Here is a 13,289-nt window from a genome sequence, read left to right as displayed (position 1 = left end):
AGCCAGCTCCTTCCTGGGCAGGAAGCCTAGCAGCGAGGCAAGTCTCGGCAAGGCTCGCCCAGGGCAGAGCAGCCTCGCGCCAGCAACTCTGCCAGAACGGGCCTCTGAGCAGAGCTGGAGCTCTGCCGTCCTGGAGGCGCACTCGGCTCCAGCCATGTAGGGCTTGAGCCAAACGAGCCTGGGCTGCCTCTACTTCCCTCAAGCAGGCTCGCCTCCCCGCCAGCTGTTCACTCGGCTTCCAGGTGGGGGCGCTCTGCGCCTCCTGCAGGTCTTGGCTCAGGGGCTGCTTGCCCTGAGCTGGGGCTGTGCGCGGGAGCCCAGGCACGCAGGGGCAGGCCCCAACCAGCTGCACACGTCTCTGCTGGGGAGGAGAGCGCTAGGGAAGCTACGTGTGTGAGGCAGCTGCTGGGCGCCCAGGGAGTCAGCCTCCGGGTGTGCGGGGCTGCAGACCCCAGCCAGGGGCCCTGGGAGCCTGGTGCACTCCGAGCGGCGCTGAGTCTGGGCGGCCAAGCAACCGCTGGAGGAGCCCTGCACTAGCCCTTCCCTTCCCTCGCACAGAGCTCTTCCTGCTGGAGCCCTTGGCAGTGTGTAAGCCACCGGCCCCTAAGCCCTCCCCAAGGACGCCTGGGGCCTAGGTGCAAAGGCAAGGCAGGAGCCGAGCTGAGGCCAGGAAGGCGCCAGTGGCGTCTCCCAGCCTCGCGCAGCCAGCTCCTTCCTGGGCAGGAAGCCTAGCAGCGAGGCAAGTCTCGGCAAGGCTCGCCCAGGGCAGAGCAGCCTCGCGCCAGCAACTCTGCCAGAACGGGCCTCTGAGCAGAGCTGGAGCTCTGCCGTCCTGGAGGCGCACTCGGCTCCAGCCATGTAGGGCTTGAGCCAAACGAGCCTGGGCTGCCTCTACTTCCCTCAAGCAGGCTCGCCTCCCCGCCAGCTGTTCACTCGGCTTCCAGGTGGGGGCGCTCTGCGCCTCCTGCAGGTCTTGGCTCAGGGGCTGCTTGCCCTGAGCTGGGGCTGTGCGCGGGAGCCCAGGCACGCAGGGGCAGGCCCCAACCAGCTGCACACGTCTCTGCTGGGGAGGAGAGCGCTAGGGAAGCTACGTGTGTGAGGCAGCTGCTGGGCGCCCAGGGAGTCAGCCTCCGGGTGTGCGGGGCTGCAGACCCCAGCCAGGGGCCCTGGGAGCCTGGTGCACTCCGAGCGGCGCTGAGTCTGGGCGGCCAAGCAACCGCTGGAGGAGCCCTGCACTAGCCCTTCCCTTCCCTCGCACAGAGCTCTTCCTGCTGGAGCCCTTGGCAGTGTGTAAGCCACCGGCCCCTAAGCCCTCCCCAAGGACGCCTGGGGCCTAGGTGCAAATGCAAGGCAGGAGCAGAGCTGAGGCCAGGAAGGCGCCAGTGGCGTCTCCCAGCCTTGCGCAGCCAGCTGCTTCCTGGGCAGGAAGCCTAGCAGCGAGGCAAGTCTGGGCAAGGCTCGCCCAGGGCAGAGCAGCCTCGCGCCAGCAACTCTGCCAGATCGGGCCTCTGAGCAGAGCTGGAGCTCTGCCGTCCTGGAGGCGCACTCGGCTCCAGCCAAGTAGGGCTTGAGCCAAACGAGGCTGGGCTGCCTCTTCTTCCCTCGAGGAGGCTCGCCTCCCCGCCAGCTGCTCACTCGGCTTCCAGGTGGGGGCGCTCTGCGCCTCCTGCAGGTCTTGGCTCAGGGGCTGCTTGCCCTGAGCTGGGGCTGTGCGCGGGAGCCCAGGCACGCAGGGGCAGGCCCCAACCAGCTGCACACGTCTCTGCTGGGGAGGAGAGCGCTAGGGAAGCTACGTGTGTGAGGCAGCTGCTGGGCGCCCAGGGAGTCAGCCTCCGGGTGTGCGGGGCTGCAGACCCCAGCCAGGGGCCCTGGGAGCCTGGTGCACTCCGTGCGGCGCTGAGTCTGGGCGGCCAAGCAACCGCTGGAGGAGCCCTGCACTAGCCCTTCCCTTCCCTCGCACAGAGCTCTTCCTGCTGGAGCCCTTGGCAGTGTGCAAGCCACCGGCCCGTAAGCCCTCCCCAAGGACGCCTGCGGGCTAGGTGCAAAGGCAAGGCAGGAGCGGAGCTGAGGCCAGGAAGGCGCCAGTGGCGTCTCCCAGCCTCGCGCAGCCTGCTCCTTCCTGGGCAGGAAGCCTAGCAGCGAGGCAAGTCTGGGCAAGGCTCGCCCAGGGCAGAGCAGCCTCGCGCCAGCAACTCTGCCAGATCGGGCCTCTGAGCAGAGCTGGAGCTCTGCTGTCCTGGAGGCGCACTCGTCTCCAGCCAAGTAGGGCTTGAGCCAAACGAGGCTGGGCTGCCTCTACTTCCCTCAGGGAGGCTCGCCTCCCCGCCAGCTGTTCACTCGGCTTCCAGGTGGGGGCGCTCTTCGCCTCCTGCAGGTCTTGGCTCAGGGGCTGCTTGCCCTGAGCTGGGGCTGTGCGCGGGAGCCCAGGCACGCAGGGGCAGGCCCCAACCAGCTGCACACGTCTCTGCTGGGGAGGAGAGCGCTAGGGAAGCTACGTGTGTGAGGCAGCTGCTGGGCGCCCAGGGAGTCAGCCTCCGTGTGTGCGGGGCTGCAGACCCCTGCCAGGGGCCCTGGGAGCCTGGTGCACTCCGTGCCGAGCTGAGTCTTGGCGGCCAAGCAACCGCTGGAGGAGCCCTGCACTAGCCCTTCCCTTCCCTCGCACAGAGATCTTCCTGCTGGAGCCCTTGGCAGTGTGCAAGCCACCGGCCCCTAAGCCCTCCCCAAGGACGCCTGGGGCCTAGGTGCAAAGGCAAGGCAGGAGCGGAGCTGAGGCCAGGAAGGCGCCAGTGGCGTCTCCCAGCCTCGCGCAGCCAGCTCCTTCCTGGGCAGGAAGCCTAGCAGCGAGGCAAGTCTCGGCAAGGCTCGCCCAGGGCAGAGCAGCCTCGCGCCAGCAACTCTGCCAGAACGGGCCTCTGAGCAGAGCTGGAGCTCTGCCGTCCTGGAGGCGCACTCGGCTCCAGCCATGTAGGGCTTGAGCCAAACGAGCCTGGGCTGCCTCTACTTCCCTCAAGCAGGCTCGCCTCCCCGCCAGCTGTTCACTCGGCTTCCAGGTGGGGGCGCTCTGCGCCTCCTGCAGGTCTTGGCTCAGGGGCTGCTTGCCCTGAGCTGGGGCTGTGCGCGGGAGCCCAGGCACGCAGGGGCAGGCCCCAACCAGCTGCACACGTCTCTGCTGGGGAGGAGAGCGCTAGGGAAGCTACGTGTGTGAGGCAGCTGCTGGGCGCCCAGGGAGTCAGCCTCCGGGTGTGCGGGGCTGCAGACCCCAGCCAGGGGCCCTGGGAGCCTGGTGCACTCCGAGCGGCGCTGAGTCTGGGCGGCCAAGCAACCGCTGGAGGAGCCCTGCACTAGCCCTTCCCTTCCCTCGCACAGAGCTCTTCCTGCTGGAGCCCTTGGCAGTGTGTAAGCCACCGGCCCCTAAGCCCTCCCCAAGGACGCCTGGGGCCTAGGTGCAAAGGCAAGGCAGGAGCCGAGCTGAGGCCAGGAAGGCGCCAGTGGCGTCTCCCAGCCTTGCGCAGCCAGCTGCTTCCTGGGCAGGAAGCCTAGCAGCGAGGCAAGTCTGGGCAAGGCTCGCCCAGGGCAGAGCAGCCTCGCGCCAGCAACTCTGCCAGATCGGGCCTCTGAGCAGAGCTGGAGCTCTGCCGTCCTGGAGGCGCACTCGGCTCCAGCCAAGTAGGGCTTGAGCCAAACGAGGCTGGGCTGCCTCTTCTTCCCTCGAGGAGGCTCGCCTCCCCGCCAGCTGCTCACTCGGCTTCCAGGTGGGGGCGCTCTGCGCCTCCTGCAGGCCTTGGCTCAGGGGCTGCTTGCCCTGAGCTGGGGCTGTGCGCGGGAGCCCAGGCACGCAGGGGCAGGCCCCAACCAGCTGCACACGTCTCTGCTGGGGAGGAGAGCGCTAGGGAAGCTACGTGTGTGAGGCAGCTGCTGGGCGCCCAGGGAGTCAGCCTCCGGGTGTGCGGGGCTGCAGACCCCAGCCAGGGGCCCTGGGAGCCTGGTGCACTCCGTGCGGCGCTGAGTCTGGGCGGCCAAGCAACCGCTGGAGGAGCCCTGCACTAGCCCTTCCCTTCCCTCGCACAGAGCTCTTCCTGCTGGAGCCCTTGGCAGTGTGCAAGCCTCCAGCCCGTAAGCCCTCCCCAAGGACGCCTGCGGGCTAGGTGCAAAGGCAAGGCAGGAGCGGAGCTGAGGCCAGGAAGGCGCCAGTGGCGTCTCCCAGCCTCGCGCAGCCTGCTCCTTCCTGGGCAGGAAGCCTAGCAGCGAGGCAAGTCTGGGCAAGGCTCGCCCAGGGCAGAGCAGCCTCGCGCCAGCAACTCTGCCAGATCGGGCCTCTGAGCAGAGCTGGAGCTCTGCCGTCCTGGAGGCGCACTCGGCTCCAGCCAAGTAGGGCTTGAGCCAAACGAGGCTGGGCTGCCTCTTCTTCCCTCGAGGAGGCTCGCCTCCCCGCCAGCTGTTCACTCGGCTTCCAGGTGGGGGCGCTCTGCGCCTCCTGCAGGTCTTGGCTCAGGGGCTGCTTGCCCTGAGCTGGGGCTGTGCGCGGGAGCCCAGGCACGCAGGGGCAGGCCCCAACCAGCTGCACACGTCTCTGCTGGGGAGGAGAGCGCTAGGGAAGCTACGTGTGTGAGGCAGCTGCTGGGCGCCCAGGGAGTCAGCCTCCGGGTGTGCGGGGCTGCAGACCCCAGCCAGGGGCCCTGGGAGCCTGGTGCACTCCGTGCGGCGCTGAGTCTGGGCGGCCAAGCAACCGCTGGAGGAGCCCTGCACTAGCCCTTCCCTTCCCTCGCACAGAGATCTTCCTGCTGGAGCCCTTGGCAGTGTGCAAGCCACCGGCCCCTAAGCCCTCCCCAAGGACGCCTGGGGCCTAGGTGCAAAGGCAAGGGAGGAGCGGAGCTGAGGCCAGGAAGGCGCCAGTGGCGTCTCCCAGCCTCGCGCAGCCAGCTCCTTCCTGGGCAGGAAGCCTAGCAGCGAGGCAAGTCTCGGCAAGGCTCGCCCAGGGCAGAGCAGCCTCGCGCCAGCAACTCTGCCAGAACGGGCCTCTGAGCAGAGCTGGAGCTCTGCCGTCCTGGAGGCGCACTCGGCTCCAGCCATGTAGGGCTTGAGCCAAACGAGCCTGGGCTGCCTCTACTTCCCTCAAGCAGGCTCGCCTCCCCGCCAGCTGTTCACTCGGCTTCCAGGTGGGGGCGCTCTGCGCCTCCTGCAGGTCTTGGCTCAGGGGCTGCTTGCCCTGAGCTGGGGCTGTGCGCGGGAGCCCAGGCACGCAGGGGCAGGCCCCAACCAGCTGCACACGTCTCTGCTGGGGAGGAGAGCGCTAGGGAAGCTACGTGTGTGAGGCAGCTGCTGGGCGCCCAGGGAGTCAGCCTCCGGGTGTGCGGGGCTGCAGACCCCAGCCAGGGGCCCTGGGAGCCTGGGGCACTCCGAGCGGCGCTGAGTCTGGGCGGCCAAGCAACCGCTGGAGGAGCCCTGCACTAGCCCTTCCCTTCCCTCGCACAGAGCTCTTCCTGCTGGAGCCCTTGGCAGTGTGTAAGCCACCGGCCCCTAAGCCCTCCCCAAGGACGCCTGGGGCCTAGGTGCAAAGGCAAGGCAGGAGCAGAGCTGAGGCCAGGAAGGCGCCAGTGGCGTCTCCCAGCCTTGCGCAGCCAGCTGCTTCCTGGGCAGGAAGCCTAGCAGCGAGGCAAGTCTGGGCAAGGCTCGCCCAGGGCAGAGCAGCCTCGCGCCAGCAACTCTGCCAGATCGGGCCTCTGAGCAGAGCTGGAGCTCTGCCGTCCTGGAGGCGCACTCGGCTCCAGCCAAGTAGGGCTTGAGCCAAACGAGGCTGGGCTGCCTCTTCTTCCCTCGAGGAGGCTCGCCTCCCCGCCAGCTGCTCACTCGGCTTCCAGGTGGGGGCGCTCTGCGCCTCCTGCAGGTCTTGGCTCAGGGGCTGCTTGCCCTGAGCTGGGGCTGTGCGCGGGAGCCCAGGCACGCAGGGGCAGGCCCCAACCAGCTGCACACGTCTCTGCTGGGGAGGAGAGCGCTAGGGAAGCTACGTGTGTGAGGCAGCTGCTGGGCGCCCAGGGAGTCAGCCTCCGGGTGTGCGGGGCTGCAGACCCCAGCCAGGGGCCCTGGGAGCCTGGTGCACTCCGTGCGGCGCTGAGTCTGGGCGGCCAAGCAACCGCTGGAGGAGCCCTGCACTAGCCCTTCCCTTCCCTCGCACAGAGCTCTTCCTGCTGGAGCCCTTGGCAGTGTGCAAGCCACCGGCCCGTAAGCCCTCCCCAAGGACGCCTGCGGGCTAGGTGCAAAGGCAAGGCAGGAGCGGAGCTGAGGCCAGGAAGGCGCCAGTGGCGTCTCCCAGCCTCGCGCAGCCTGCTCCTTCCTGGGCAGGAAGCCTAGCAGCGAGGCAAGTCTGGGCAAGGCTCGCCCAGGGCAGAGCAGCCTCGCGCCAGCAACTCTGCCAGATCGGGCCTCTGAGCAGAGCTGGAGCTCTGCTGTCCTGGAGGCGCACTCGGCTCCAGCCAAGTAGGGCTTGAGCCAAACGAGGCTGGGCTGCCTCTACTTCCCTCAGGGAGGCTCGCCTCCCCGCCAGCTGTTCACTCGGCTTCCAGGTGGGGGCGCTCTTCGCCTCCTGCAGGTCTTGGCTCAGGGGCTGCTTGCCCTGAGCTGGGGCTGTGCGCGGGAGCCCAGGCACGCAGGTGCAGGCCCCAACCAGCTGCACACGTCTCTGCTGGGGAGGAGAGCGCTAGGGAAGCTACGTGTGTGAGGCAGCTGCTGGGCGCCCAGGGAGTCAGCCTCCGGGTGTGCGGGGCTGCAGACCCCAGCCAGGGGCCCTGGGAGCCTGGTGCACTCCGTGCCGAGCTGAGTCTGGGCGGCCAAGCAACCGCTGGAGGAGCCCTGCACTAGTCCTTCCCTTCCCTCGCACAGAGATCTTCCTGCTGGAGCCCTTGGCAGTGTGCAAGCCACCGGCCCCTAAGCCCTCCCCAAGGACGCCTGGGGCCTAGGTGCAAAGGCAAGGGAGGAGCGGAGCTGAGGCCAGGAAGGCGCCAGTGGCGTCTCCCAGCCTCGCGCAGCCAGCTCCTTCCTGGGCAGGAAGCCTAGCAGCGAGGCAAGTCTCGGCAAGGCTCGCCCAGGGCAGAGCAGCCTCGCGCCAGCAACTCTGCCAGAACGGGCCTCTGAGCAGAGCTGGAGCTCTGCCGTCCTGGAGGCGCACTCGGCTCCAGCCATGTAGGGCTTGAGCCAAACGAACCTGGGCTGCCTCTACTTCCCTCAAGCAGGCTCGCCTCCCCGCCAGCTGTTCACTCGGCTTCCAGGTGGGGGCGCTCTGCGCCTCCTGCAGGTCTTGGCTCAGGGGCTGCTTGCCCTGAGCTGGGGCTGTGCGCGGGAGCCCAGGCACGCAGGGGCAGGCCCCAACCAGCTGCACACGTCTCTGCTGGGGAGGAGAGCGCTAGGGAAGCTACGTGTGTGAGGCAGCTGCTGGGCGCCCAGGGAGTCAGCCTCCGGGTGTGCGGGGCTGCAGACCCCAGCCAGGGGCCCTGGGAGCCTGGTGCACTCCGTGCGGCGCTGAGTCTGGGCGGCCAAGCAACCGCTGGAGGAGCCCTGCACTAGCCCTTCCCTTCCCTCGCACAGAGCTCTTCCTGCTGCAGCCCTTGGCAGTGTGCAAGCCACCGGCCCCTAAGCCCTCCCCAAGGACGCCTGCGGCCTAGGTGCAAAGGCAAGGGAGAAGCGGAGCTGAGGCCAGAAAGGCGCCAGTGGCGTCTCCCAGCTTCGCGCAGCCAGCTCCTTCCTGGGCAGGAAGCCTAGCAGCGAGGCAAGTCTTGGCAAGGCTCGCCCAGGGCAGAGCAGCCTCGCGCCAGCAACTCTGCCAGAACGGGCCTCTGAGCAGAGCTGGAGCTCTGCCGTCCTGGAGGCGCACTCGGCTCCAGCCAAGTAGGGCTTGAGCCAAACGAGGCTGGGCTGCCTCTACTTCCCTCAAGCAGGCTCGCCTCCCCGCCAGCTGTTCACTCGGCTTCCAGGTGGGGGCGCTCTGCGCCTCCTGCAGGTCTTGGCTCAGGGGCTGCTTGCCCTGAGCTGGGGCTGTGGGCGGGAGCCCAGGCACGCAGGGGCAGGCCCCAACCAGCTGCACACGTCTCTGCTGGCGAGGAGAGCGCTAGGGAAGCTACGTGTGTGAGGCAGCTGCTGGGCGCCCAGGGAGTCAGCCTCCGGGTGTGCGGGGCTGCAGACCCCAGCCAGGGGCCCTGGGAGCCTGGTGCACTCCGAGCGGCCCTGAGTCTGGGCGGCCAAGCAACCGCTGGAGGAGCCCTGCACTAGCCCTTCCCTTCCCTCGCACAGAGCTCTTCCTGCTGGAGCCCTTGGCAGTGTGTAAGCCACCGGCCCCTAAGCCCTCCCCAAGGACGCCTGGGGCCTAGGTGCAAAGGCAAGGCAGGAGCAGAGCTGAGGCCAGGAAGGCGCCAGTGGCGTCTCCCAGCCTCGCGCAGCCAGCTGCTTCCTGGGCAGGAGGCCTAGCAGCGAGGCAAGTCTGGGCAAGGCTCGCCCAGGGCAGAGCAGCCTTGCGCCAGCAACTCTGCCAGATCGGGCCTCTGAGCAGAGCTGGAGCTCTGCCGTCCTGGAGGCGCACTCGGCTCCAGCCAAGTAGGGCTTGAGCCAAACGAGGCTGGGCTGCCTCTTCTTCCCTCGAGGAGGCTCGCCTCCCCGCCAGCTGTTCACTCGGCTCCCAGGTGGGGGCGCTCTGCGCCTCCTGCAGGTCTTGGCTCAGGGGCTGCTTGCCCTGAGCTGGGGCTGTGGGCGGGAGCCCAGGCAGGCAGGGGCAGGCCCCAACCAGCTGCACACGTCTCTGCTGGGGAGGAGAGCGCTAGGGAAGCTACGTGTGTGAGGCAGCTGCTGGGCGCCCAGGGAGTCAGCCTCCGTGTGTGCGGGGCTGCAGACCCCTGCCAGGGGCCCTGGGAGCCTGGTGCACTCCGTGCCGAGCTGAGTCTTGGCGGCCAAGCAACCGCTGGAGGAGCCCTGCACTAGCCCTTCCCTTCCCTCGCACAGAGATCTTCCTGCTGGAGCCCTTGGCAGTGTGCAAGCCACCGGCCCCTAAGCCCTCCCCAAGGACGCCTGGGGCCTAGGTGCAAAGGCAAGGGAGGAGCGGAGCTGAGGCCAGGAAGGCGCCAGTGGCGTCTCCCAGCCTCGCGCAGCCAGCTCCTTCCTGGGCAGGAAGCCTAGCAGCGAGGCAAGTCTCGGCAAGGCTCGCCCAGGGCAGAGCAGCCTCGCGCCAGCAACTCTGCCAGATCGGGCCTCTGAGCAGAGCTGGAGCTCTGCCGTCCTGGAGGCGCACTCGGCTCCAGCCATGTAGGGCTTGAGCCAAACGAGCCTGGGCTGCCTCTACTTCCCTCAAGCAGGCTCGCCTCCCCGCCAGCTGTTCACTCGGCTTCCAGGTGGGGGCGCTCTGCGCCTCCTGCAGGTCTTGGCTCAGGGGCTGCTTGCCCTGAGCTGGGGCTGTGCGCGGGAGCCCAGGCACGCAGGGGCAGGCCCCAACCAGCTGCACACGTCTCTGCTGGGGAGGAGAGCGCTAGGGAAGCTACGTGTGTGAGGCAGCTGCTGGGCGCCCAGGGAGTCAGCCTCCGGGTGTGCGGGGCTGCAGACCGCAGCCAGGGGCCCTGGGAGCCTGGTGCACTCCGTGCGGCGCTGAGTCTGGGCGGCCAAGCAACCGCTGGAGGAGCCCTGCACTAGCCCTTCCCTTCCCTCGCACAGAGCTCTTCCTGCTGCAGCCCTTGGCAGTGTGCAAGCCACCGGCCCCTAAGCCCTCCCCAAGGACGCCTGGGGCCTAGGTGCAAAGGCAAGGGAGAAGCGGAGCTGAGGCCAGAAAGGCGCCAGTGGCGTCTCCCAGCTTCGCGCAGCCAGCTCCTTCCTGGGCAGGAAGCCTAGCAGCGAGGCAATTCTTGGCAAGGCTCGCCCAGGGCAGAGCAGCCTCGCGCCAGCAACTCTGCCAGAACGGGCCTCTGAGCAGAGCTGGAGCTCTGCCGTCCTGGAGGCGCACTCGGCTCCAGCCATGTAGGGCTTGAGCCAAACGAGCCTGGGCTGCCTCTACTTCCCTCAAGCAGGCTCGCCTCCCCGCCAGCTGTTCACTCGGCTTCCAGGTGGGGGCGCTCTGCGCCTCCTGCAGGTCTTGGCTCAGGGGCTGCTTGCCCTGAGCTGGGGCTGTGGGCGGGAGCCCAGGCACGCAGGGGCAGGCCCCAACCAGCTGCACACGTCTCTGCTGGCGAGGAGAGCGCTAGGGAAGCTACGTGTGTGAGGCAGCTGCTGGGCGCCCAGGGAGTCAGCCTCCAGGTGTGCGGGGCTGCAGACCCCAGCCAGGGGCCCTGGGAGCCTGGTGCACTCCGAGCGGCCCTGAGTCTGGGCGGCCAAGCAACCGCTGGAGGAGCCCTGCACTAGCCCTTCCCTTCCCTCGCACAGAGCTCTTCCTGCTGGAGCCCTTGGCAGTGTGTAAGCCACCGGCCCCTAAGCCCTCCCCAAGGACGCCTGGGGCCTAGGAGCAAAGGCAAGGCAGGAGCAGAGCTGACGCCAGGAAGGCGCCAGTGGCGTCTCCCAGCCTCGCGCAGCCAGCTGCTTCCTGGGCAGGAGGCCTAGCAGCGAGGCAAGTCTGGGCAAGGCTCGCCCAGGGCAGAGCAGCCTCGCGCCAGCAACTCTGCCAGATCGGGCCTCTGAGCAGAGCTGGAGCTCTGCCGTCCTGGAGGCGCACTCGGCTCCAGCCAAGTAGGGCTTGAGCCAAACGAGGCTGGGCTGCCTCTTCTTCCCTCGAGGAGGCTCGCCTCCCCGCCAGCTGTTCACTCGGCTTCCAGGTGGGGGCGCTCTGCGCCTCCTGCAGGTCTTGGCTCAGGGGCTGCTTGCCCTGAGCTGGGGCTGTGCGCGGGAGCCCAGGCACGCACGGGCAGGCCCCAACCAGCTGCACACGTCTCTGCTGGGGAGGAGAGCGCTAGGGAAGCTACGTGTGTGAGGCAGCTGCTGGGCGCCCAGGGAGTCAGCCTCCGGGTGTGCGGGGCTGCAGACCCCAGCCAGGGGCCCTGGGAGCCTGGTGCACTCCGAGCGGCGCTGAGTCTGGGCGGCCAAGCAACCGCTGGAGGAGCCCTGCACTAGCCCTTCCCTTCCCTCGCACAGAGCTCTTCCTGCTGGAGCCCTTGGCAGTGTGTAAGCCACCGGCCCCTAAGCCCTCCCCAAGGACGCCTGGGGCCTAGGTGCAAAGGCAAGGCAGGAACAGAGCTGAGGCCAGGCCCAGTGGCGTCTCCCAGCCTTGCGCAGCCAGCTGCTTCCTGGGCAGGAAGCCTAGCAGCGAGGCAAGTCTGGGCAAGGCTCGCCCAGGGCAGAGCAGCCTCGCGCCAGCAACTCTGCCAGATCGGGCCTCTGAGCAGAGCTGGAGCTCTGCCGTCCTGGAGGCGCACTCGGCTCCAGCCAAGTAGGGCTTGAGCCAAACGAGGCTGGGCTGCCTCTTCTTCCCTCGAGGAGGCTCGCCTCCCCGCCAGCTGTTCACTCGGCTTCCAGGTGGGGGCGCTCTGCGCCTCCTGCAGGTCTTGGCTCAGGGGCTGCTTGCCCTGAGCTGGGGCTGTGCGCGGGAGCCCAGGCACGCAGGGGCAGGCCCCAACCAGCTGCACACGTCTCTGCTGGGGAGGAGAGCGCTAGGGAAGCTACGTGTGTGAGGCAGCTGCTGGGCGCCCAGGGAGTCAGCCTCCGGGTGTGCGGGGCTGCAGACCCCAGCCAGGGGCCCTGGGAGCCTGGTGCACTCCGTGCGGCGCTGAGTCTGGGCGGCCAAGCAACCGCTGGAGGAGCCCTGCACTAGCCCTTCCCTTCCCTCGCACAGAGATCTTCCTGCTGGAGCCCTTGGCAGTGTGCAAGCCACCGGCCCCTAAGCCCTCCCCAAGGACGCCTGGGGCCTAGGTGCAAAGGCAAGGCAGGAGCCGAGCTGAGGCCAGGAAGGCGCGAGTGGCGTCTCCCAGCCTCGCGCAGCCAGCTCCTTCCTGGGCAGGAAGCCTAGCAGCGAGGCAAGTCTCGGCAAGGCTCGCCCAGGGCAGAGCAGCCTCGCGCCAGCAACTCTGCCAGAACGGGCCTCTGAGCAGAGCTGGAGCTCTGCCGTCCTGGAGGCGCACTCGGCTCCAGCCATGTAGGGCTTGAGCCAAACGAGCCTGGGCTGCCTCTACTTCCCTCAAGCAGGCTCGCCTCCCCGCCAGCTGTTCACTCGGCTTCCAGGTGGGGGCGCTCTGCGCCTCCTGCAGGTCTTGGCTCAGGGGCTGCTTGCCCTGAGCTGGGGCTGTGCGCGGGAGCCCAGGCACGCAGGGGCAGGCCCCAACCAGCTGCACACGTCTCTGCTGGGGAGGAGAGCGCTAGGGAAGCTACGTGTGTGAGGCAGCTGCTGGGCGCCCAGGGAGTCAGCCTCCGGGTGTGCGGGGCTGCAGACCCCAGCCAGGGGCCCTGGGAGCCTGGTGCACTCCGAGCGGCGCTGAGTCTGGGCGGCCAAGCAACCGCTGGAGGAGCCCTGCACTAGCCCTTCCCTTCCCTCGCACAGAGCTCTTCCTGCTGGAGCCCTTGGCAGTGTGTAAGCCACCGGCCCCTAAGCCCTCCCCAAGGACGCCTGGGGCCTAGGTGCAAAGGCAAGGCAGGAGCCGAGCTGAGGCCAGGAAGGCGCCAGTGGCGTCTCCCAGCCTCGCGCAGCCAGCTCCTTCCTGGGCAGGAAGCCTAGCAGCGAGGCAAGTCTCGGCAAGGCTCGCCCAGGGCAGAGCAGCCTCGCGCCAGCAACTCTGCCAGAACGGGCCTCTGAGCAGAGCTGGAGCTCTGCCGTCCTGGAGGCGCACTCGGCTCCAGCCATGTAGGGCTTGAGCCAAACGAGCCTGGGCTGCCTCTACTTCCCTCAAGCAGGCTCGCCTCCCCGCCAGCTGTTCACTCGGCTTCCAGGTGGGGGCGCTCTGCGCCTCCTGCAGGTCTTGGCTCAGGGGCTGCTTGCCCTGAGCTGGGGCTGTGCGCGGGAGCCCAGGCACGCAGGGGCAGGCCCCAACCAGCTGCACACGTCTCTGCTGGGGAGGAGAGCGCTAGGGAAGCTACGTGTGTGAGGCAGCTGCTGGGCGCCCAGGGAGTCAGCCTCCGGGTGTGCGGGGCTGCAGACCCCAGCCAGGGGCCCTGGGAGCCTGGTGCACTCCGAGCGGCGCTGAGTCTGGGCGGCCAAGCAACCGCTGGAGGAGCCCTGCACTAGCCCTTCCCTTCCCTCGCACAGAGCTCTTCCTGCTGGAGCCCTTGGCAGTGTGTAAGCCACCGGCCCCTAAGCCCTCCCCAAGGACGCCTGGGGCCTAGGTGCAAATGCAAGGCAGGAGCAG

Source organism: Ovis canadensis, chromosome 11, assembly GCF_042477335.2.
Source record: "Ovis canadensis isolate MfBH-ARS-UI-01 breed Bighorn chromosome 11, ARS-UI_OviCan_v2, whole genome shotgun sequence".
Taxonomy (NCBI): domain Eukaryota; kingdom Metazoa; phylum Chordata; class Mammalia; order Artiodactyla; family Bovidae; genus Ovis; species Ovis canadensis.
Note: the sequence above shows the minus strand (reverse complement) of the source record.